The sequence below is a fragment of the Lonchura striata genome, chromosome 8 (assembly GCF_050655825.1).
Source record: "Lonchura striata isolate lonStrDom1 chromosome 8, ASM5065582v1, whole genome shotgun sequence".
NCBI classification, from domain to species: Eukaryota; Metazoa; Chordata; class Aves; order Passeriformes; family Estrildidae; genus Lonchura; species Lonchura striata.
This window is the reverse complement of record NC_140710.1, coordinates 20,628,719-20,655,525: the sequence shown is the minus strand read 5'-3', so window position 1 is coordinate 20,655,525 and position 26,807 is coordinate 20,628,719. Positions and strand designations below refer to the sequence as shown.

At 37.3% G+C, this 26,807-nt stretch overlaps 1 long non-coding RNA gene across 4 annotated transcripts in view; it reads left to right on the top strand.

Annotated features, from left to right (window-relative positions):
- The window catches only part of LOC144246768 (uncharacterized), a 271,425-nt gene that overhangs the window by 145,774 nt on the left and 98,844 nt on the right, over positions 1-26,807 (top strand). For all 4 annotated transcript variants that reach the window (XR_014956907.1, XR_014956909.1, XR_014956910.1 and 1 more), the window contains one exon: positions 7,741-7,860. This is a non-coding gene — a long non-coding RNA (uncharacterized LOC144246768). The remainder of the gene's footprint in view (positions 1-7,740; positions 7,861-26,807) is intronic.

Here is a 26,807-nt window from a genome sequence, read left to right as displayed (position 1 = left end):
AAACATGGTTTCTTCTTTCCCTTACCTGTTTGTGGATTTCAGGCTTCCTTTCCTAAGCTATTACAAGGCTTGTTATGGTAAACAATGGTATGGTATGGTTCTATCTGAGAATACTGAGTGGGTCTCATCTTGCAAACACCTCAGTGTTTTCAGATCTTCCTGTGGTTGTCAATCACTTGCTGGTATAACAAGGCAACTAAAATCAATTTTTCAAGTTCTCTAAATCTGTCTGTGCATTTCTATAATTAGAATGCCATAAAATGATGCCCAGCCTTGTGAAAAGATGGATGTTCTTGTGGCTAAAGACTGCTGGGGGGAGAGCAGAGGGATGAAATAAAGTCTTGGTTCTTATCTCTCTGTCACATACTTTTCATGTGTTATAGCATGTCACTTAGTCTCTGTGTGTCTCTGTAGGGATCTCGTAACTACTTGTACCTGTGGGGATAATAGCCCTTCTTGCCTCCTCTTATCCATCCCATTGTTTTGGTTTGTGAACTCTTACTAGTAAAATACTGTTTTTTACAGTGTTTGTGTAATGAGATGATATCTATATTGTTTCCTTCAAGCTGTGCTATAAATATTTTTGAGAATTGCCTGTCAAAATATTTTAAAAACAAAAAAGTCATATTTTTAGGAAAACAGTGCTCCTATGCTTCTATTGTTCTATTGTTTTGGAGTGGGTTTTTTTGGCTGGTTTGTGTTTTTTTGGGTTTGGGTTGTGTTTTTTTTTTTTTCTAATTTTTTTTTTTTTTTGTAGCACATAAAGAAAGCACAGCCAGCATTTCCTGAAATAGTCTGTGGTTTTCCTCTCTGCATGAATTGCTGTACTGTATCTTGGCATTGTGTTCTACCATGAAAGTGAGACAAACTGGGAATCCACAGGAGCTGATCTTCACTGTTCTCATGAGGGGAATTGTAGGAGCAAATGGTGATCTTGTCACTCTTGTGATGAGTGACAGGACTGAAGGAAATGGTGTGGAGCTGAGCTGGGGGAGGTTTAGTTTGGATATCAGGAAAATGTTCTTTACCCAGAGGATGGTTGTGCATGGGAAAATGGCTCCCCAGGAAAATGGTCACAGCAGCAAGGCTGCCAAAGTTCAACAATGTTCTCGGGCATAGGGTGGGATTGTTGGGGTGTCCTGTGCAGGGACAGAGGTTGGACTCCATGATCCTGATGAATCCCTTCCAGGTCAGCATATTCTATGATTCTGTGAATAAAGGGATTAAAAAGAAGAACAACAAATCTAGTGACTGTACCTCAATTGTTTTCTGACCAGGAATTAATGTTTCTAATCCTAACTTCCTGATGGGTTTAATTTTAATATGTTTTGTTTATTATAAATCTTCCGGAACTTTATCATCTGTGAAGCACGCAAATTGTTATTGAATTGATATGTTGCATTTAAACAAGAGGCGATAGAAAGATTTCAAGGGGGACAAAAGTTCAGCTTTAGGTCCTGAGTTTTTTGTCTTGTTTTTGTTTTGGGAGGTTTTTTTGGCAGGTGCTGTTTGGTGTTTGTAGTGCAGTAAGCATGGACAGTGTGATGTTGTAAGAACACAGCTATTCCAGGTCATACTTGCAGACTTGAAGAACTAACACACATATAATAAAGAGAATCTGTGCCTGAGGAAATGCAACTGATTATGCAGTTGTGAAAATTAACATTAGCCTGAACTTCTTGTAAACAGTCTGGGAGACCCAGTAAAATAAAATGTAGTTTCTGTAGTGCTGCTGCCTGAGCTCATGCAAAACACTTTGTGGTCGTATATTTGTGTATAATGAAGGCTCATTCTCTCAGGGAAATGAAAGTATCATGGCTTCTAAAGGACAGGAAGGCATGCTTAAGAATAAAGATGGAGAGAGAGTGGAAGAGGGAGACTCGAGATTCTTAAAATAGCTTTTTTCGGTTTTGGTGCATCTCACAGTGGAATATACAGTGTAGCCTAAGAGTCTAATCAGTCTAAAAGACTAATCAGTCTTTTCATGAACCAATGAGCTTTTGCTTTTATATCTGTTATTCCAGAAAACAACCAAAATCTCTAAGCCTCCTTTCTGACAGAAGCAGATGAATTCAGGAAATTCTAATTCTGGAATATTAGCCAGAAATTGGGACACCAGCTTTTAACAAAGTACAGAAAAAATATATGCTTGAAACATCAAAAACTAAAAGTGGTTAGAGAAATCTGGAATTAGGACTCCCCTTACCTAGCACAAATTTTTGACAATTGCCCACACAGAATTTTTAGTATTATTTTAAATGCCATGAAATGTTTAATGAAATGTTTTCAGATTTAAGGATGGGCGCATATCCCAACACTCTTGAAAAAAAGTTGCGATGCCAGAAGTCCCCTAAGGAAGTCTGTTCCTGCTATGAGATCCTGGCCAGGGTGACTTGAATAAAATTGTGAATGCTTCAGGGCTCATCCAAATTGAGTGAACTCTGAACCTTAGAGATTCACACACCAGCAGTTTCTTTGATGTGAAAGAGGTTGTGAGGCAAATCCAGGAAAATTTATTGTCTATCAAAGATTTTTGCCACCACCCAGCTGTGGGACAAGGCCTGGCAGTGGTGTGGGAGCAAGGCATGGGGTAGGTTACCTTCTGCTCTGATGTGGGGCAGAGTTACTGCTGAGCAAAAAGAATAAGACTGGACCACAAGTCATGACAGTTCAAAGCATACAAGGCTTGAGCTAATTCCTAATTCTCTTTGTTCTTTTTACCGTAGGAGAAAAGGAGCCAAGACAGGCAGGTGATTACCTTTGGTTACTGTTGCTGTACCACAGTTAGAAAAACAAATGTGGCTGATTTGTTTAATTTTTTTTCTTAACTGTAACAAGACAGGTTAATCAGTGCAGTGTTTCCTTCCTAGTGCTCACAGCTGCCCCAGCACATCAGCTGTCCTCCTGCAGGGAGGCAGCTGGTCTTGCCTTGGTGATTTCCACTGTTACTGCAAACCTCCTCATTGCTCTGGACCTCTGAAGGAGCAGCTCCATTTAGTTTTAACCCATTCTTCTTATCCTAGCTTTAGATTACTAAAGATTAGGTACAGAGGAAGGAGATAGAAAAACTACCTTTTCTTTTGTTTTACTGTTTTTTTTTCTAAATTCAGCTCCAGATTCTCTGTCATATGTAATGCTTTTCTGATAGTTAGGCACCACATAGTCACTCCTGATATAGTAAAGTATCTTTTAATAGGAAAACTGAGGAAATGGCCTCTAATGATTCTTTGCAAGATGTTATTTTTACCTCTGCAGTAATTGATTTGAGTCTCAATGGTGGCCAATGGCCAGGAAAAGAGCAAGACTGTGCTTTCTAATGGAACGTGTGAATCTTCCTTACAATGTTAAAATAAGGAGTATTGGATAATTTCCTTCAGAGGCAGAAAAATCTCTTCTACATGGGTGTACTGCTTGTGATCCCTCTGTGGTCCCTCACCCAGGGTTATGGTGACTTGATATCCTGTTTGGTTTGTGTAGGCAAGTCCATGTTCTCGTGTTTTTTTGTTTTTTTTTTACACTTATGCAACCGCTCTGCTCTGTCAGCTGTCAAGGCAAGAGCTGTGCTGGGACCTTATGCAAGGCATACAGGCTGCTTTTCTCCTCTTGTGGAGAAAGACTTGTGACTGAGCTTGAAGTATGATCCCAAATCCCACCAGATCCTAACTGCAGGGGTAAATGTAACATCTGACCCTGCTGAGGGCATCACCTTGGTTGTTGTCCATGTAGCTGATGTTTTGCTGCACACATACATTGCCCCCCAATTCCCCCCATTAAAATTCAGTTGATTAGAAAACATTTCCTTGAAGCTTTTGTAGTTAAGACTGTGCTTAATTTTGGCTGGTTTTCTGCTTTTCTTTCTTCTTGTGTATCTTAGCCTGCCTTATTGTATAAATCTCTGTGTGTGTTTATATATGTGTGTGTATATATATGTAGAGAGAGAGAGAGAGCAAAGCTGAATGAGAAATTCCCATAGTTGCTTTTCACTTTGGATTGTTTTTAAGGCTTACAAACTGTAGTAGTCTGCATTTTCAATGGAATAATTTTGAAATAAAAATTGTCAGGGATCAAGTTGTATTAAAAATTTCATGTTCTTTCTTTCTGTTTTGATGGAAATCACTGAACTGGAGCAGAAGGCTGGGAGCCTCATGGACTAGGACACTGATCTTGGACTGCACTAACTGATAACTAAATTAACATATTAGACAATAAACCCCAGCCTTCTATTTGTGATTGTTCTGCAAATGTTGTCTTGGATTTTTTTGGTGAAGAATTGCAAGGGCATAATATAAATAGTGGAAGTGATGGGAAGTTTTCAAACTTTGTTTCCTAAAATTAAAACAATTTAAGGATACAGTACATTAAGAAGTATCCTAATACCAATGACTACTGCTTTCCATCAGGACTAAGTTTTGGTTACCAATTTCATTTTAAAGGTAGTGGGATTGTGTGTCATTGCACCTACCAGTCTCACTTGGTTCAATGTAACAGTTGCAATATCAATAAATTAAAATATGACTAAATATTAGAATGGATAAACACCATCTGTTTCTACCAACAGCTGTTCAAAACCACGCTGAGACATGAAGCAGAGACATGTTACTAGCACACTTAAGGAACACAGGGCTTGTATCTTCATTTGTGACTCCTTTGTCTACTTATTACTGGTAATTTCCAGGCTTTGATTTGGGAGGATGTGGTACCTTGCTGCCTCTGAGACAAGTCAGCTGCTATTGGAGTGAATTAGACCTTGTACTTGCTTCTGTGTTCTGGTCTGATGAGGAAAATCTTTCCTGTGCTGACACTCCCATGCTTTGGATTGTTCTGAGCTGAGCACTGTGCTATGTATTATTTCTTTTACCTGAGTATCATGATTATTTTTAAATTCAGGAGCTGAACTAAGAAAACACAGTGTTTTCCTGAAGAATTGCCTCTAGTGCAAATGGACAATATAAATACTTTTCCAGCTCTCTGATTTTGTATCCTGTGTGTTTGGGGGGGTGAGGGGAGAGACAAATATCATCATGGTTTAACTGAAGAATGTGTGGTCTTGTGTTGGTCTTAGGTTGAATACAAGGACCTCCTAATGCCCTTCTCTTCTGTCATAAGCATTTTGGAAAAGTTGGCTTTTCCAATAATGAAGCTGACCATGCTAATTATGACATATTAGAAGATTTTATGTTTTCGTCATCCTTAGTTCTGTGAAAGCTGGCTTCCAAACATTTTTGGAAATGGATTTTTGAGGAGAGTTTGTCCAAATCTGACAGAGGTTGGAATTCTAGCACTTACCATGTGAATTCAATGTGATGCCTTTGCCCTAGGCAAAATAACAAATTTTGAGCAAATTTATCCCAGTGAGAGTTTAATACTATTTCCATGAATAAATGTTTTTTCAGTGTGAATCATACCTGGATTATTAACATGTGAAATAACAGTTTTCAAACTTCACAAATAATTTACGTTTCTAAGCACACTGAAAAAGTGAAAAGTCAGTGTAATAAGTTTTGGTTTTCTATGGAAGTTTCTAATTTTTGTGAAGCAATGTGATTTCTCTTTTGCTTTCCCTTTCTACCTCTTAGCTCTGCTTTATTGATGATGTTGCTTCCTTGTATCTTTTCTCTATCTTTATTTTTTTTATTTTTTTCAAGTTAAGTTAATCCTAAATGCTGACACAAGAGATTTTAGTAGGAAGCTCATCCTTTCAGTTGCTGTTAGGGCTCACACTATTAGTGCAAGTCCCAGGCCAGGGCATAAACCTAGATCTGAGCTGCAGGCAGTGTAGGCTTGGAGTAAACAGACTTGACTAACTTTTACTTGCCAGGGATTTGGCTCAAATATTTTGGTTATGATGAGGAAAACTGATGTTGGTTCTTAATTAGCCAAGTGTGAGATATTTTGCATTTATCTTTGTGTTAATTCACAGTTCAGTATATTTTATAGCTTAAAAGTAATAAGCTTCTTTTAATCTTATCACCATGCAGTAATATAGTGGAGTGTTTACTAATTGCTGAAAAGCATTTTATTTAAAGATAAATAGCCTTTGTACTTGAAATGAAATTTAAAATTGTTTAATTTTATGCTGATATGCTAAAAGCGGTTCTGTATACAGATATCTTTATAATCAATTTTACTAAGGGGCCTATAGCACATATATTTATAATATATTAGGAGGGAATTTGAATACACCCTGTGAATAATATAAAGTAGCAAATAAGATGGGGCATCCTGACAAAATAAACATGTATTTAATAATTAATTTCATTTGGGAGTGATGTGTATCTGTCATTTCCATCCATGCAATAAGAAATCTCAAAGGCTCTCATCTACTCCATATTTTTTTTTCCCTGAGCTCCTGTACATGATTCCCAGTATTTCTAGCTCTTTTTTTGATCTTGAAAGTTTTCTCATCTCTTTTAATACATTTGTCTCCTAGTTCTTCCCTGCAAGGTGTTAATCTTCCCTGTTGCTTCTATTTCACATAAGGCATTTACATGCTAATATTAATTTTCCTTGATTTCTTAAAATGGTTTTAAAAAAATATGTATCTTTACGTAGCAATGACATTCTGGAATTGTCAATACATTTCTTGGTAAAATGCCTCATAGGAAGCAAAGAAAGCAATAAAACTCCTTGAGTGGCCTTGGTTATGGAAATAATGTGAGCCACTCTTCTATAGTGTGCCTGAATGTACAAGCAATGGCGAAATCCTTACCATTCAACAAACAATATATTAATTCTTATAAGAAATATTCAATTTGATTCAAGTTTAAGTAGTGCAGAAAAAATTGCTTGTAGGGAGAATGTGGAGGAAGAGTGTTCCATATCAATCTACTTGGCTGCTTCTAGACTGATTCTTACTGCATTGTGAATTTAGGGTGATGTCTTTGAGATCAATACCTGTAATCTGGAGGTTTGGTTGTTTTGGGTTTTTTTAATCTGGTGTACTTCATCTGGACCCAAACAATAGTTAACAATGGATACAGACTACAGGAAATGGCTCCTATGTCCATTGAGTGCAGCTGGACCCATGTCAGATTTCCATCCAATGCAATTAGTGTTCTTGTGACTGATTTCTGGAATACCAGGTGTTGGTTCACTATTCTTGTGAATAGCTGGAGATCAGGGGGCTGCCAGAGGTAGGGAGGGAAAAGACTGAGGAGTGGGGATGAGGAACTGAACCTGCTATTCTAAATCATCAGTGTGGCTGCTCCCAAACTGCTCTGCCATGGACCACTGTGGATCTTCCATATCCTGTTTGCACACGCTTTGTTTTGCATACTGTGGTGTGCTTTTAGGAGCCAGAGCTGTGGTGGTGAGGTGTGGGTTTGTGCTGTGCCAAACGCTCTGTGGCATGCTCTGCCTGCGCCTCCGGGCTGAGCAGGGAACAGCAAGGCCTGGGCGCCTTAGCATTGGAGTTAGCAACAGACCCACTGGGCTCCACTGGAGCTCTGGGGTGAGGGCTCTTTGCTAAGAGAGACATTCATACAAGATCACAGTGTGACACTTGCGTTGCCACGAGTTTTGGTTCCACTGTGCTCAGCCTGCAAGGGGCTGCCATGAGGCCCGTGAGGCCTGGCTTGAGGCAGGGGAGCCCCGGCTGCAGCACTGCCCTGGCCTCTCCTGTGACACCCAGCACAGGCCACTGAGAATTGTTATCTTTTCATCTTTTCCCCCTCTGATTAACTCTCACGGTGGCCTTGTGAGGCTGATGAATTATGTATTACAGACTGGTTTCTTTTGCAGGCTTATCCACATTAGCTGAGGTGGTTCCGGAGGTGGCCGTGCCCACGGGAGCTCATGGAGCCTGCCCTGCCCTGCCCTGCCTGGGCTCCTGGAGGATGGGACTGCCGTGCTGATGGAAAGGTGCTCATCCTTCCTCTTTTGTGTGTTTAAGATCCAGCTGTACATCTTCTATGCCTGTGTTTCTCTACAGTCAGTTGCCTGTTTAGAAAATATAAATATTTTAGCTAAAAGGCTTTAGAACTTTTCATGTTGTTGCTCACCAGAAAGTACACACTGTATGTTTTCAGCACTTTTCCTAAATGCATATATAACTTTTATTTTTCTATGAAATGCAATATTTTCCCTAAGGAGTTAACTAATATCTCTGAAGCCTTCTAAGGTTAAAATTTGAAAAGCCTTCAATATACGTCCCTGATTTTCTGATTCCATTGCTTATTTGTTTAGGCTGATGGGAATAGGCTTTGTCTATTGTGCTTGAAGAAGAAAAGAAAATTTTTGTGCTCCCAGGAGGCAAAGGCAGTTTTCATTGGCATTTTAGTGAAATATTAAAGGCAAAGCAGATTTGGAGGGACACACTGCAAAGGCTGTCACAGTGATCAGAGAGGCACTGGAGTGAGGAAAGGGACAGCTAAATGTGTAGGTGGAGAGTCAGTACATTTGTGCAAAGGTATGAGTAACTGAAGTTATGAATTGGTTGCAGATAGGAGATGGCAAGCAAGAAAAGTGGAACAAAATTATATTGACATCCCTGTGTTGTCTAAAGACCACTACAAGACCATTAGTATTGCTGCGTAGCCAGCAGGGAGGCCCTGTCAGGGTGAGATTTTACTCAGGCAACTGGTATTGATTTTTGGTCTGCCGCCAGGATGTAGGAAGGAAAAGATTTTTTTCTTTTCTCCTTTCTTTTTATTTTTTCTTCTGTGTACATATTCATGGATGCAGAGCAGTGTGTCTGGACCTGGGATGTATGGTTGAGCGTGTCTGTGTGCTGTCATGACTGACTTTATTGTGGGTAAAATCTTTTGAATTGACCTTCCGACTTCTGGCCTTGCCTTTCTCATCTTTCCCTCTTGTGTCTCCTATAAGGCCAGGCTAAAAGGCAAAATTAAGAATCCAACACATGGCTGTGGCAATTTTTTTTTGTTGTTGTTATATCTGAAGGAATTTTGAGCGAGTTTTTAGTATTTCTGGTTGCTCAAGTGGAGAGCCCTGTGTTTGCTCCCTGGGCAGCAGCAGCCAGAGCTGTGAGGGCTCAGCTCTCCCCTGGGGCTGCTCAGGGTGCTGAGGGGCTCCTGGAAAGAGTTGGGGCAGGTATCACAGCAGTGTAGGGAGAAACTCCAAGGAGTCTGGCCAAAGTCTGATCCAGATTCTGCTAAAGACAGCTGTTATTAGTGTTTCAGTGCTATCTGTTCTGGTGAAAGTAGAGTGGGGGCTAAAAATGGCCCATGAAGCATCTATCAGGCCAAGGTAGCAGTTCTTGTGTCTCATTTGAAGTGGCAACCTAGAAGAGAAAGAGCTTAATACTTAGTGATGCTTCTCTTCTTTTTCTTCCTGCAATGGAGGGGTGTCAGTTTCTCTTCTGTATTTATGAGTGCCCGATTAAACATGTGTGCAATGAGTTTATTTCCCTACTTCCTAAGAGAAAGCTTGATAAAGAGAAATTTCTGGCAAGAGGAGAACTTGTGTGAAAATTAGTGAGCTGCAGTTTGCTTGTAATAGATGGACAGAGATTGACCTGATTTAAGTCACATTGGATCCTTCCTCATGTCTTACATTAGATTACATCCTAATATATTGTTATTAATACACTTCTTTAGCAGAGAAAATTAATCTCATAGAAAAATGTTTTTCTTTATTATATTGCATATATGATAAACACATAGCTAAGGATGTCTTTTCTTTAAAATTTATATACCTGCATGCTGAAAATTGAGGCTGCAGAATTGTTAAATAAACAAGCACTAAAACAGAACAATACTGTTCAAGTGTAATAGATGAATTAAATCTCCCATGCTATTTCATCCCTGTTTATCTATGTCTTTAACTTTTCTCTCATATTGTGAAGCCTAGTTAAGTTCATCCTACTATATGTTTGACAGATTATTCCTATGGAGGGTAGGTCTGAACACTGCTTATTTCCAAGGAGATAGAATGAAAATATTCTTTTGGGAATTTGGCCCATTAATTATGGGTAATTTTGAAACCAATTAGTTTTGATCATTGAAACACCAGACTGAATCTCAGCATTGATTGAGGTCAGCTCTGTTAAGTCTTCAATTTTTGTGTTGTCTTCTGGAACAGACAGCTGTTTGTCCTGAAAATTTGTTTGCTGCTACTTTATTTGCACTCTACTACTTCTGTTCTGGCCACATATCTGATTGGGAAACAATTATAATCAAGAAAACAAAACCCCAATCCAGGATACTATAACTTCTAAAATTATAAATATTTTTAATTTTGCCTTATTCATAGTGATTAATTAGACCTTTTTGCAGACTCCCCATCTATTTATGTGTGATAATCATTGAAGAGTAAAAAAGCCATTTATTTACAAAGACTGTCAAAAGTGCTAAAACCTGTCTCTTGTGAAGCACAGCAGAAGTCAGGTCCTTAGCTTACTCTTTTTCCTTAGATCTGCCTCCAGGACCTACTCAGATTCTCTTTGGCTTGACTTTAAACCTAACATGGAAAATTATCTGGTTTTAGCCTGAATCACCAGGAGTTGTACCTGTTTGTCTGTGGAGGGTGTTAGCTCCTTATAGAACAACATACACAATTCCAAATTGCAGCTTATTTGATTACATCTGTCAAGAGCCAGAATATACAGTATTCTATTTAATTTTACTGTTCAATGCTTTAATTCCTTCCCCACACCATGATAACTGTCTTTATCTGAATTCAGCCCAGATAGGCTATAAAGTAATCAGGAAAGGGATTCTGGGTTTTAGTTGCTGCAGAAAAGCTGATGCAATATGAATAATGGTTTGCAACACTGTGTGCAACGATGGCTTTATAAGATGTAGGCAAAAGATCTATTTCCTTAAGAAATTGAGGTGTTGTATGAAGACCTGTTAGTGTAATAGAGAACATTTTCATCTGTACATCTTGCTAGAAAATGCTAGTGGAGGTTTAGATGTAACTTGGATGGTTGTTATTTGTGAGCATGGCTGCTTTTTTAATAATGCTTTTGCAAAATATCAAATACAACAGCGCCTTTCATTTTAGTAATGTTTCCAAGTACACCACCACCCTTTTTTACAGTAACGTTTGTATACAAATAAATAACTTGCAAGTGACTGTTTTAAGTGTGGAATTAATTTTTAAGTTTGCTGGAACACTCTGCACACCAAAGATCTTTCTTTTTGGTCCATAACACATATGCATGCAGTCTAGTTGCCCTTCTAAAACCTTGAACTTGAATTTCACTCTGAAAACCATAAATTCCTTAAGCTGAGCACAGACTCTTGCCTTTATGCAGAAACAATTGCTAAATTTAGAAATATAGACAACAGTTCCAGGAAATGCTACCTAGAATCTTTACTTTACATTATTAGCTGACAAGTAAGAACCCACTTGGAAGCCAGTAAGATGGGGTTGTTTTGCTTGCTGCTGTTTGATAGCAAATGATTACAGATAAGCTGTAGGGATATCCATTTATTCACAAGGACTTTGTCTTGCAGATGAAAAAAAAAACATTACCAATTCAGAAAGCTCTCTATGTATGGCAATCAATTTTAACTCTGCCTTTCTGCTGATAATGGAAACTTCTGTCTCACCCCCTGTCTGGCTCACGCGAACTCCTCTTCAACACGTTCTGAGCCTGACAAAGTTGTATAAATCATTTTATGGTAACAGAAGATACTGTTAGGCTGGTAAACAGAAAGGAATAAATACACAAATGTCAAGCTGCCTTCAGTTATATCTATTTATTACCCCACATGAATGCACACAGCGCTTCATAAAACTCCATCAGTATTTTAATCAAGTTATGCCTTTTGGGAGAGGGAGAAGCTGTTGTAGGGACCATGTTAAACCTTCATGCTCAATAGACTGCAGAACGCCAATTAAGGAGACTTTTGCTCTAAAACTCCCCTAATTTGCCACGTGAGCCAGGAGAATCTTTTACAAGAAGGCTTATGGGACTCAGTATGCTAGCTAGAGAAAGGTGGCATAAACACAGGCAAGTGTATCCACTAGAGGGTATTGGCACACTATATATGGTGGTGCATTATAGATAATATCTAACAGGTCTCATTTATTATGCCTTTATATGAGACCTTTAAAAGTCCTTTCTCTTGTAAAGTCCATATTCCCCAGGACCTTTTCCATTTCCTGATAGCAAATGCATTCTTGATATGAGCACAATTGCCATTAGAACAAGGGGGTGGGAAGCTTCTCACCACCAAATTATAAAATGGCTCGTGCCCAGGTGCTGATTGAAATATTGATGTAGTCAGAAGACTTCTAGAGAGTTGGAATGTCAGTCGAGCAATATGAAGACTTGCCCCTGCCTTGCACAACAGCTTTCAGGAGAGGGATAAGTGGGCTCAAATTCTGCAGTACAAGCATTCCAAAAAGCATCTGTCCTGGAGTGGAAAAAGCACAGGAAAGGAGCTCCTATTTTTAATAGCATCCACTAATCCCATTGCTATCAAGACTTTATAATGAATCTAGGATGAGGTCTTTATAGTACAAGCTGGTTTTCTTCAGAGAAGAATTTGTATTTGTTGTTCAGATAAATGGCCTATTGCATTATAATCCTAGGAGTATTACTTTTCAATTTTAAATGTTTACTTGGTTAGGATTGCTATAAGAATTGTTTGATTTTGCTCATAAATGACTATTATAAGGAAGAGAGAAAGGAATTATGTAGTGTAGTGAAAATATCAAGTGCCTCACATGGGCACTGGAGTCACTGGAAGATTCTGAGTGGCTTTCATAATTTTTTAAAAATCTTTTTCTGTGGAGAGCAGTGAGAAAAATGAAGTTATTTGCATTTAAGGACATAGTTTAGTGGTGGATCTGGTTAGGTTGGTGTCTGGACTTAATCTCAGGAGGTCTTTTCGAACCTGATGAACCCTATGATTTTATGGGATTATATTTTACTTGCAGTGTTCTGAGCCTGTTCTTTTGGAGATTTTAATATCTTGGGGAAAACACAATGATAAGTGGTTATTCAGTTATGGGCATTTTACACTAAGATGTGTGTTTGCATAAATACCTGCAAATTCCATGTCCTTTGAGAGCCTGGGCTGTATAAGTCACAAAGGGAATTTTCTGACTGGTATGAAAAGGTATAGCCTGAAGAAGTGCCTGCCCTACTCATAACTCAAACCTAATAGTGGATGTGAACAAGGCTCACCAAAATACACTTATCCCAAAAGAAAGGCTGATGACAAATGAGTGAAGTGCAACCAACAACAAGTATTGCCTTGTTTATATTACAAAAGCCATTGACTTTCCCATGATAACACCAGCTCAGGGAATTGATGATAATGCATATGAACATGTCAGAAAAGCATTTTAATGAGAAAGCCCTTTATGTAATATCTATTTATCTATTTTTATTAAAATTAGAGATTGAGGGATCAAGTAACAGGATGAGATGCTGAAGGATTGGTCTGAAAGAAATTATTTCATTGTTGTAGTCATTAATGAGCGTGTTCTCCTTAAATATTCCAACACCTACAGCAGTATTAAAAAATAATCAATATACCATGTACGAACACTTACTATTTTTTTTTTTTGTAGAAGGTAAATTTAAAGTAACTGATTATGTGAAGGGAAGTACTTGTTTAGGTAGAATTTTTTTTTTATCTTGTAGCGTTGATAGTATGGTTTGAATAATTTATTCCAAATTTAGTTAGGGATAAAGACAGCTTAGATTTTCTGATTCTCCTTCCAGAACAGGGTTTTACAATAATATGCAGATTTTAGTGCTCTGCCTAAACTAATTTTAATTTATCTAAGTTACCAGCACAATAATATAAATATTTCCTGTCTGGAGTTGTTTTCAGATATGTAGTCTTTACCAGTCTATTTTCAGATATACATACTTCTATGATTAAAAAAAAAATCCACACAATTTTATATAAGCCTTTGCTAGTGTCCTGTTTTATTCTGAACCTGTTTTTTATTCACTATTTCTTTTTAACATCTTCCAGTAAAATCACCAAAATTTTTTTTCATATAGTATGCCTAGTTTTTAATGAGATGTTCTACCTCATGTTTTTCCTCACTGAATACCACTTGTAATTTTCTATTCACATTTCAAATGTCTGAATTTTTGTTTTACTCGTCATTTCAGTCATTATGGACAGAAATCAATTATGACTACACATCACAAATTGTCTAATTATTCTTCAATAGAAAATTATTTTCAAATTTCCAATGTATTTGTTTCAGCTGCTCCAAAATAATTAAGAATATTGAACAAGGGTAGTACCCTTTATGTTCATTAAATAAATTACGTAATCCCTATTTCATGTAATTCTGAGTTGCATCTAGGCTAGACTAATGGAGTGTTGATATCTCCTAGTGTTTGAAGCAATGCATTTGAACTCTGGATATTTTTGCATCCCTTTCCTGACTCTCAGGTTGAATTTTGGTGTTGCACTCTGAAAAAAAGTCTTAACTTTTGCTGCTAAAAATGTAGCAACTTCACAGATATTAACCCTCGTTTTCTACTGTAAAGCAAGATGAATAATCAAATAAGACAAACAAAGCTGTATCTTCCATCAAGCATCCTGTGAGCTCAGGCTCCTTGCATTTCCATTTATCCAGTGGTAGGTAGCACCAGCAGTTTAGCTTTGTCATTCTGCAATACAATATCCTGCCACTAAAAACTTCCTAAACATCACATTAATGGATTGAGAAAGACTATTATAGCTGATTATTTTTTTCAACTTAAATATTAGCAATTTGACATGCGTTTAATTCCTTTCCTGCTTTATGATGTTCCTTCCATTGGGTTTGTGGTATGATGATCTATTTTTGCAGAACTTTAAGTAAATTGTTGGAGTAATTGTATTTCCAGTGGGGATTTCATGGCGAAATCCCTTTTTTATTTTAACAATTTAATGAAGAGTTGCATCACACTGATACTCAGATACAACACCTTTCTCTCATGTCAATATTTAGGTTTAAGAATAAATGACAATATAAAAATTAATCGTGTGTTAGAAAAATAATGGCTCTGCAGTGCTATTTCCCTGTGCTTGCCTTAATAAAACAACTCAACAAAACTCCAAAGAAACCATGGATTTTGATAAATACTAGTAAGTTTCAATTGGCATAGAGAGATAAATTTACTCTGGAGAAAAAATACTTGTGACTGCTTGGGATTCTAGATTTTTGGTTAAGTGACTTGGCACTACCAGTCATGTAAAGATGTTGCAATGCCATCAGCTGCTTTATTTCTGCCAGGCTGAAGATGCAAACAGTGCAAGGCTGTGCTTTTCCCTGTAAGCCTGTGTGTCTGTGGGTCTGTCACATTGAGGGATACACAGGTAAAGTCTTCCAGGCACACACACAGGAGAATGTACAAATGCATGCTCTACATAAAATTCATTACAATACTAATATATTTTCTAAGGTGTAAAGCAAACCCAAGTTTTATAATCCCAAGTTTCCAATTCAATTACAAAAAGAGTGTGTAATTTTAGTATACAGATGTCTATGGTAATAACATCCTCTAGTTTCAAACAGCCTTTCCTCATTTTTCTTCCATGTTTATTTGAATATAGTTTTGTGTTTCCCCATACAGTTCTTTTTTCTCCATCTTACTGGTGATGGAATATTTATGTGTGTTATTTGTAAACCATTTTGGGCTGGATATTGTTACACATGACAGAAAAATCTGACAGATAAGTGAGCAAGTTACTACTATTACACCAATATACCTTTTGCATCTAATGTGAAACACTCCTGCACAGGTTAGGCTGTAGATAGATGTGAAAGAAAAACACACACAACACTGTCCATAATCCAAATTAAAATTAATTTTCTCAAATGAAGCAATTGGCATTTCTATCATAGCCTAGGAACAGAATACTATATTTATGTTTCTATAATTGAAAAATTATATATTCAACATATTGGTTATACCTCCTTTTTAGAAAGCTTGCAAAATGTGTCAGTTGAAAAATATATTGCTTTAAGCTCTATATTTTTAGCGGTGCTTGAGAGGTTTCTTTTTGTTGTGAATTTTGGTTTTTCCCTACCCCCACTCTTAACCCAAGTGCCAATGCCCACATTGTGTGTAGTCAAGGTTACTTTTGTATAAAAGTGGGGTTTGCCATATAACCTCATGAAACTTCTTGAGAAGGTCAAAGTGAACGGAAAACATTTTGCTCGGACTTAAATGCATACTTGAGTTGCTTCTTTAAGTCAAAGCGAGACAGATGTTGGTGAATACATATTTTAGATGTTCTTTTTTTGGATGTTCTGCTGCAAGAGCACCTGTCCGGCCAAATGAAAACATCACATAGGAATGAAGTGGCACTTGTGCTGGTTCAAGCATTTTAAAGCAGATATACTCAACTATCACTTAACTAAGCAACATCTGTGACACAGGAGAAGTTTAAAATTATGCTGCTTATAGGGTTTGCTTAAACACGTTCGTGTCTGCTATTCCAATTTATCTGCCTGGTGCCACGAAAAAGATGTTTCAGTGACTTTGGGAAATGAGGTATAAACAACAGTTTTGCTTCTTAAGCTGACACACCTAACAGAGCACAGAGCTCCTTCTTAGGACAAAGAATATAGGGATCACAGTGGCAAAGTCTTTTCTGTGTGTTTTATCTACAGAGGTGATGGTGTGTTTGCATTCCTGTCTCCATATGCTTGACCTGGAATTTGTAAAAAGTACTTCAGTAGCTCTGTCATATTGCATTTGCTGATCTGTAGGATTGGAAGATGAGCATTTCCAGGTTAGGGAATTATATTTTATTAATAAGAAGATTCACTCATCAAAGGTATGGGATTCTTCCAGTTGTTGTGCACTGTTGCAGGGTAAGCTAAAACTTTTTTTCAACAGTCAGAAGTGCAAGTAGTACTTTTCACCTTTCTGTGAATATCTTTGATTACAGGTAAAAGAAATATGCTCCTAGATTCTTAAATGCTATTATCTTCTCCTTTTACTTGAAGAGCATGAGCAAAACTCCATGTCCCATAACATTGTTTACCTTTCATCTAACAAATGTTTTTGTATATGTGACATATTTCTATAGAGGACATCAACTCCTCTGAAATCAGCCTTTTCAATTTAGCTGCATACTGTGGAATTCACATCTTTAAAATCAATTCACAGTTGTACTTTGGTGAGCTGTAGGTTATTTCTTCTTTGTGAAATTACTCACGTTATGCATACTTTTTATAAATTATCTTGATTTGGGTTTGGTTAATTATGGTTGTCTCCAAGATGATTGTGGCATGCCTATGTTTATCACACAAATAATTATCCTACTGACCTGTGGATTATCTAGGCTTTTTAGTTATTGTCAGTAAACAGCTAAAGGTGTAAATGGATCCTCAAATGTGGAAGTGAATTGTATGAAGTTAGAAATACCCAGTATGTAAAGGGATGTCAAAATACTCATTTTGCCCCACCTTTTGAGTTGAGCAGCTGACCAGCAGAAACAACCGTGAGCAAATGTGTCTCCAACAGAAATAGCCAAAACTCTAATTAGTGGCCCTTGGTAGAAGCAGGTATTTGAGTGAGAGAAGGGACCTGATCTTGTCTTGCTGTTTGAGATATTCAAGTATTAGAAACAGAGCAAAACCTGACCTATTCTTAGTTACCTCTCTGATGGCCTGGAACACCTTGGTAGTCAGGGTGCCATAGTGATATTTAGTAGTCTAGAGGCTATTTTTTTCTGGAGAAGGTGTAGTTACAATAGATTGTTTAAAACGTGGTCCTTTAATACTAGAAGACATTATTGAAATCAACAAGGCAAGCAACAGTGTGTGCCACACTGTAATTTTATTTTTTGCTTCAGACTCTTTTCAACTACATACTTTTACAACTGATAAACTGAACACTGCAGAACCTGAATATAAACTGCGGAATTAATTGTATTAATTTTCACTGTCTACCTTAAGAAATAGGAAGAAATGGAAGATCATAAATAGAAGGAAGAAGTTTGTTTTATTTCACTTTGATTTATTGGAAGAAAATTAGACTAACTAATATGTTACAAGAAGAGTTTGGTATAATAAATAATAAGGTTACAATTCTGGAACAGCAATTTCCTTATTTAATGCTGTTAATGGGAAAAGTTTGCGATATTAATTTGTCAATTACATTTGAAATGCATTAACTAGACACAAATAGCTCAGTCAAAATAGACATTGAATAGCTCATTACCCTTTCATATACTGTACTACAGCCCTAACTACAAAGCTCATGTAAGTAAAGCAGTAACAAGCAGTTTAAAATTCACACACACAACTCTAACAGCTCTCAAGCCACCTTAGATTAGTTACAGATACATTCCTTTAATTTTCCTCTGTTCTTTTTCCTGATAAAGCAGGGTAAATGAATGAATCTGAAAGTGGATGGAGCATATCTACCTGCACTATATATATTGATATCTTTATATATTTAATTGTAATTGGTTTTTAGAAATACTGCTATCAAGACAAAAATTCTGAAATCTCAAATAATATTTTCAGGAAAATAATATATTAAACCTTACAGATTTCAGTGTAGGTGTTTCCCTTACACACTATAATTTGCAGTTCTTATTGAGCAAGAGGTCTTTTTACAAGAGAACCCACATTTTCTGCTTTTTTCCCATATAATATAGATTATATTCTAAAACCTTCAGTACTAAGTATTACTACTTAATTATTAATTATATGTACTAATTAATTTATTATTTGGGATGGTGGTTTTTTTTTTTTGTTTGGGGATTTTCTGTTGGTTTTTTGGTGGGGGCGATTTGTTGGGGTTTTTTAAATTTTGTAAATGACAAACTAAGTGTCTCTGAAGGGGTTCATAAAGTACCTTATTGTCTTTGAACAATGCTTTGAATCACCTTGTTGTGACAATATCTTGAGCCTTTTTTATGCTTGATTTTGCTGTAAGAGCAACTCTGCTAGTAGCCTAAATATTTGTAAATCTATATCATACAGCAACAGTGTTTTCAGAAAAATATCAGTGGCAAATAGTAACTTCACATGGAACAAAGTATGTGTAGTTTTAACAAAGGGGTGTAGTGTGGAGAGACAGCCTGGTGGAGCAGCCAGGCCTTGAAGGTAAGGACACAGGATACCCCGTGGAGGAGTACAGGCATGGGATAATGAGAGGAGGCACAAAAGTGGCCACCAGAGACCTCCCAATTTCAAATGACTCAACAGTGGTCAGTTAGAGAAATGCAGATTTAGGAGTTGTGTAAAAATTGTGTTGGGACAGGAAAGGGTAAAGAACAAGTATCTTGTGTGCAAAATCTACTATATACAGCAAGTTTGAATCACTAAAGGAAGAGCAAGGTTGAAAGAGTATTACACATAAAAGAAGACACATTAAACTGGCCTTCAAGACAACCTGGAGAAATCACTGTCAACATCAAGAAGCTGCTTGCAGGGAAGGAATTGCTGTATGAGTGGCATTGACTCGTTTCCCCTTGACAGGCGGGAGCTGTTGGTCTTGGGAGCCCAAGACCACTTCTCTGTCACAGAAATGAATGGACACTGGGAAGTGACCTATATATATAGCAGCTTTAACTGTAATATACTTACTATTTCATATAGATTATTTTATTATTGCATGCTCCTTTTCTGTAACTGCTAAACTGGACTGAACCCTTTGACAATGCCCTGAAGATTCCAACCATTGTAGTCAATTACTTGGCCTTATATCCAGTGTGTGCTTTCCTCCTTATGTGTTACAAGGCAGGTGTTCTTTGTTATGCTGGGTTCACGTGGAAGTAAAACTGCTGAGGTCTGCAGGCATCCTCTGGCCTGATGTGGCAGTGGGCATTACTGCATTCAGGGCAAAGGCCAATATCTCTATGGCTCAGTAGCAGGACAAGTGCTCCTGGTCACTCTTTCCAGGACTGTGAGCTAGTTCTCTGTTGGTAGTGGGAGTGTTGGTGAGAGGCAGGTGAGAAGTTGTGTCCTGACCTTTTCTCTATGAAAACAAGTTTGATTTAAAACCTCACGACAACTTAGTGCAAACCCTTGCAACTCTTCATCACATTTTCATTATGCAGTCTCCCTCCTGGCTGGCCCCATGTCAGGGATCTGGGGAGCCTCAGTTATGCTGGTGTTCAGCCTGGAAAAAGCATCTCATTGTTGTATGTCCTATTGTTGCAAATAAAAATCTCTGATGCTAAATACGTTCTTGAAAAGAGACTTAAAATTCACAGCTCCTTTTATACAGTTGGTGTTCTTTTTCACTGTGTGAATGATCATTGGAACGATGCTGTATTTAGCTGTATCCATCAAATGGAAATAGCTTATATTAATCCTGTAGCAGAGACATAAACCTTCCTTCCTCACAGGATTCAGGCACCTGTCAGGCACTTTAAGTTTAGCCTTTTGCCTCAGTTTGGCTTATACCCAGACTAGGATATTTCTCACTTTTCAAAATGAACATTCATTTGAAGTTTGAGTTTCTCCTTTCCTAAGCTCTGAGTGGTTTCTGTGATGGCAAAACCAGGGCACTGGAGTGCTGACAGACTAACAATGATCCTTCTCCTGCTGCTTGCCTTGGGACTGGTTCCTACGTAAGCATAGAAAGGGTAAGTGAGGCTTGTCTGAGGGCCCCTTCCTACAAATGTGTGAGCGACTGCAGCATTCACCCGTGCCTTACATGCCATCACTCTGCTTCCCACAAACACCTTGGCTCGGTGGTTATTTGAGCTATCAGACAAACAAGGCAGCATAATGCTTAGAAATGAAAGTGCCAGCTGAGAGAAGTTACACATAGGAGAGGCATAGTAAGGTCTCTCTCAATGCCAGTATTATAACTGGTGTATTGGGGCACAAACTGTTTATTTAATCTTTGAGGTATCTCTAGGAATCAAAGCCACCAAGCCCAAGAGAAGATCAGAATTGGAAATAATTTGTTTTCATGGTATTACTAAGGGTTTTTTTCTGTTGATTTTGAATGAAAATTACAATGACTTCATAGAGACAGTAAGTTATATTAATTTGGATGTGTTATTTATTTCAAGTATGACTCTGCTTGCTGGTGAGAAAAATAAGACTCCTGTGAACTTTATTGTGATTATATATATCAGATAGGTTGGTAATTTTAATTGATGTATATATAATCACTAAATTGAGGTTTGTGCAAAATATAATGCAAATAATCAAATTAGCAAGAAATCATAAGAGCTCTGAAAGGGATTTTGAGCCAAAAGTCCCATCTATTTTCAAATGGAGCCTTGTAAAAACTGTAATCTCCATCTTTTTTTATAAGCATTGTTCTGTGAGGGGGAAGGCAGAAAGAGGAGAATAGACCTGGGTAAAAAAGAGTGGAAACCTATAGTTTAAATCCTGAGTTACACATTGCTCCTTGCTGAGATTTCATTTCTCTGGTATTCTGCTTTGATCAATGAGAAAAAATTGTGAATTTTATCTAAGCAGCAGAAAAATTATATTAAAATCTTTAGTGGTGATTTTGTGATCTTCAGTTAATTATAGCAAATGTTTACTCATGCATATTTCTGTTTGGAGTTCCTACATTTAAATTTCAGCCAGGAATTCTCTCCATCAAGAAAGTGATGTTGTTTAATTATTAAGATAGCATGCAATGTGACCTGTTTAATAATATAATATAGGCTCCTTTAGTGTTTATCTTCCAGTATTCATGTGAAAAGCTAAAGTTTGATTGATATAAAAATTTTGCTTCAAAATCAGTAAACGACTATAATTCTGTAAGTAGACAGCATTGCTGTGATCTTGCCTCTTTCTGAAAAACAGGAGCTCATGCAAGAAATCACATATCATCTGGGGAAACCAAGACAATCTTGCTTTCACCATTCATTGTGTCATCTGATTTCAAGAGAGATAAGAAATTTAAGCTGTTCTGCTTTGAAAGCTTATTTCATTTTAACCCTGAGCTCAAAAAGAAATCTGATATAAAAGCTCGTAGCTGCATGTTCCAAGAGATTTTCTCAAGAATTTCCAAGTTGAAAACTTTAATCCATTGTAGGATATGGACATCCTCATACAGAAACATATTTTGGATTTTTTTCAAGCAGAGTCATTAAATAATACCTTCCTTATACTGCTGTGATTCAGTGCAGGGATGCATTGTGCTTGAGTCTGTATCACTGAAGCCTTGTTACTGTGTCATGGAAAAGATTTAGGCATGTCATGAACTCTTTCATTGTTGTTCTTAGTATTTCCTTGTGCACTCCTAAGGACTGACATCAAAGAGCAATAGCAGTACATACACTTTAACCACAACTTTAAAGAAGTTAAGCTATTTTTGTCTTCTGAAGTGATGTTACCTCTCAAAACAAATCCCAACAAATATTCTGTGAGTGCATGTCTCTGTTTTCCACAGTAACTGACATTAAAAACAGCATCTCTGGAAGTAGACAAGTGCTGGCATTAATGCTGATCAGGAATAGTAAGTAATTTGCTAGAAACAGAAATGCAAGTAGTGTTAATAGAGGGAAACCCTTCAGAGAAAGCAGATGTTTTACATTCTTACTTTCTCCAGTGTCTTGTGGAAGTCCTTCTGCATCAGTGATTTCTGATCATGGCCTGCAGGGAAACACCCTTCTTGCAATTTGTGCAGTAATACTGTGAAGTGGTGCTGTTAGAGGGAGACAGTTTCATCCCTCAGCAAACTGAGACATCCCAGACAATATCCAATTTGTTCCCAGGGCATTTTTTGGACAATCTGACAAGCCCTCAGATATCAGCAGTTTCTGAGCTGCAGCTAATGGACCTTGCACCTGGAAAAGCAACATTGTCCCCTGAGCTTTTCACATTATTATGTCTGTCCTAAGTCTGGTATTTTCTTATTGCACAATTTTTTATTGAGTATAAAGATAATTTTTGCTTTTCTTGTCTTGTAATGGGAGTTTTTGTTTTTATTTATTTATTGATACTTGGACATTACATGGCATAGAAAAAAGCCTTTTGGAATTTGGGACATGTTGTGTTTATGCGCTGATAGCCCTTTGGAGTTGTAGTCTGACAAGTGTGTGTTCTGAAGCAAGTGTTTTATTCTGAAAGGTTGGAACATGCTGCCAGTCCTTAATTGCTTGTCTGCAGTGTCCCTGCTCTGTCCCCATGTCCCTGCCCACAGAGCTCAGCTGCCACCCAGCCCACAAAGAGAGCTCAGGTTCCTCCCCTCTCCGCAGTTCAGCAGTGGTGGAATCTACCCGAGGTATTTAAACCTGTGGGTTTGTCTGTTTTATCATGGTCTGAATTTGTTGATAAAAGGCTTCTAGGAGCTCCCTGTATTTGAAGGAAAGGGAAGGAAACTGCAGTTCTGCAGCAGAAGTAACACATACCTGCCATGGATGCTTTCATTAGGCACACTCTGATCTGCAGAAATTGGTTTTATGATAAAGAGTATGAAGTTATAGAGTAATATGGAATGGAAGTGCTTGCAAAATGTTTGTTCTGGCACTTCTGAAAGTAAATGCTTGAATTAATGATGACTTGGAGAAATCACACAAATGTAAAATACTGAATTTACTATGGCTTTATGCAGTACTTCAGTATTAATTGCTTGGAAAAAAATCCTTTGAGAACTAAACATATTTTTGGTTTAACATTTCTTCATATCTTCATATTTCATGCAGTAATTTTCACAAGTGAATAAAAATTAACATAAAACCAGAAACTTGTGGTTAATAAAGTGGAATCTGATGTATCTGGTCTATCAAGAGAAGGAATGAACTGAGCAGAGTTTTGTGAGTTCAATACTTACCCCCCCATCCTTTTTTTATCTCTGGACTGCACAGTGGAAGGAATTACTACTTTCACTAGAGTGTCCAAGTTTCATAAACCAAACTTTTAAATTATGGTTCTCTGTGCCCAAAATATGGAATGCAATATTACTAGACTAATTATTGATATTCAGAAAAAAATTACTAAATGAGCTATAGGACACTGCAGCTTTATCCTGGATCAGGGTTGTCACATGAACTATCTGTTTGGTAGCACTGATCATTTGTAGTCCATGAGCACTATTATCATCTCCAAGTTATTTTTCTTTTCTCTAGATAGAAAGCTCGTGTTGGCAAAACAGGTATCAGCATGTATTATCATTGAAAAAAGAAGATTGTCTCTTAAGAAAGTCTTAACACTTGAAATCCCAGAATTGTAGGATAACCTGAGTGGAAGGAATCCACAAGGATCATCAAGGTGCAGGTACTGGCCCTGCACAGAACAGTCCTGAGAATCACACCATATGCAAGCAATGCCATTACAGTTGAACTTGATCTAGTTTGCAGTGTCCTATTGCAGTGAATGACATATGGAGATATTAATTGCATCTCTTCTTTTCACTCCTAATTGCACCAGTCTTTGTTCAGGCAACAAGATGGGCTGAAGACTAGGAGTATGTGGGAGTGGCTGCATATTTAAAATATCATTCTCATGGATGTAAAGTTGGGGAAATGAAGCTTCATGCTCCGGTAGTGTGTTCCAGTACTGTCAGCTGTACACCACTGTGAGCATCAGACGTCTTGGACAGGTTTAGAGCAGCACAGAGAAGGGGGCAGAGAACTCTGCTGCTGCAGCTCACTCTGTTCTGTCCACAGAATTGCTTGGAAATATTGAAGCCTTTGCAGTCTTATTCTGTGTTAATGAACAGGCCTGGCTTACTGCTGTTATGTTGCAGTTTGTTCTTCAAAGTCAATGCAAGAAAGAGTTACAGATTTTCTGTTAAAGTAATGATATTTTATAAATTGATTATTGATTTAGTTGGCATGATAGGGGCTAGTTATGGCCTTGTGATAAATCTCTGCAATTATGAGTACCTTTGTTGAAGGCATGATCTGAAATTTAATAATAGAGTTCTAGTGGGTTTACATAAACTTGTAACTTGATTTAAATTATCAGGCTGATCACAACGAGGTCCATAGCACATCAGTTCCTAGACTAATGAACCATACATCCTTGTCGACTTTAGTAATGTTTTGACAGTTTTTGCCTCAGTGCCTCTGAATTACAAGTGTGTAGAGATGTATTGCTTACTGCTATGATAGGTCTCTCCCTCAGGATATGGTAGGTCACGTTTTCTGAATCTGTATTGCTTAACTAAACAATGACAACTTCTGTAATGCTTTAGAAGAAGGCTACAATCAGTTATCATAGTTGTAATTACAATTTTTTTTCACAAGGAGAGATATTAAAAGAATGACATTTTTAAATTTCATACATTATTTAGCTTTTCTGAAATGGCTCTTTTGGTGTTCTTAAAATACAGAGGATTTATATAGCAGTGTGATTAATTCTAAGATGGTAGAAAACTACTGTTGATTCTTTCTTTACAAACAGAGATGCAAAAATAATTCAGGTTTTAAAATCAGCCTGTCTTTATCTTCTCACTAATGAATATATTATGTGCATGAAACACATGCAGCAACTGTCTTATACCATTTACTTGTTTGAGTTTGTCCTATCAGCTAACCTTGTTTAGTATGGGCATTTTTCAAAAATAAGATGGCTTTTTTTGTCCTTCACTATGTGGCTGGGCTTTTTTCTGTAGTTGAAAAAAGAGCCTGTGTTGCTCTATGTTTGATCTTTTCTATGAATTTCCTATTTTCTTGAGTTCACAGAAAGCAAACCAGATAAATATAGGAAGGCAATTTCTATGAATGACAGATGACATTAGTTTGAAATGTCTAGATTTTCTTATGTTTGTCTGTTTTCCCCTTTTAGAGATGCAATAAAGTGGAGCTGAAATGCATCTTACACGCTGAGGTCAGTACTGCAATGAGGGTTTAATATTATTTCATGTGCTTGAAACATTCCTTTGCTATATTACTACATTACAGAAGGGAAAGTAAGGCAAGCTTTATTAAACATTGTGACCTACTGAAATGGAGATTTGGCAAATTTACCTATGGTATTTCCAAGTACAAAAATTATGGCGAATATGTCTTTTGTGGAAAATAGCAAATCTTGTGATTTGTATATTTCTCAAAGCAGGGTTATATTTGAATGAAGTGTCTTACATGATGCATCATCATTTAATTACTTGTGGGAAGTTTTGGGAACAATGATCTTGGGCACTGCTGCATTTTGTTCTTATCTGCTGATAGACCTCTGAAAGGGCTATTGTGGGTGCTGCAAAAAGAAGGACAGCTGTGAGGGTGATGAGGGTGTCACTTGTGTTCACAGTGTTGTCTTGCTCCCTTGTAGAAACTGAATGTAGCATGAATTCTTTGTGTTTTTTGTTAAAATCTATTCTATAAATTTCAGAGTAGGCCTAATAGTCCATATCATAGACCATAATCCCTATTACTGCCCATTATAAATGTGTAGTTATCTGTTCAATAGTACGTTATTGTCCCCTTGGATCCATTATCGTTTAATATTTTAAGACCTTAAAATTTTAATATATGGATCATCAACCTTCAAATCTCAGTGACAGTCTAATAAGTAATTGCAAATAACTCAGTCTTAAAAATATGAATGTTTCTTTTCAAAATATTTTTCTAGATTGGGACATCCCTTACACCTGCCTCTTCAATTTCAGCAAAGGCTTATGTACAATTAAAATAAGTTTTATAAGATCTCAAGAACAGTAACAAATTTTCAAAATGGAGAAAGGTTTAGGACTTTTTCATGTCTACACAATTAAGGACAGTAGACAGGAGCATGTTCTGCAGTTTGTGTATGTCTAAAATTACTCTCTTCTTTTTAGAGCCCTGTAAGTATCAGTCCTGCTGAAGCCATACAGGACCTCCTATGACCCACAGCTTTCCTGTAGTTTCCCATTGCACTGTGTACCTGAGACAAGTCAGTGTCTGGACGGTACAGAATTAAAATAAATAATGTGGTTCTCGAGCTCTCGAACAGACTTCTCCCACTCAACTTTTCTGCCTTTCATTTTATGCTATATAGAACTTGCAAAATGTTCA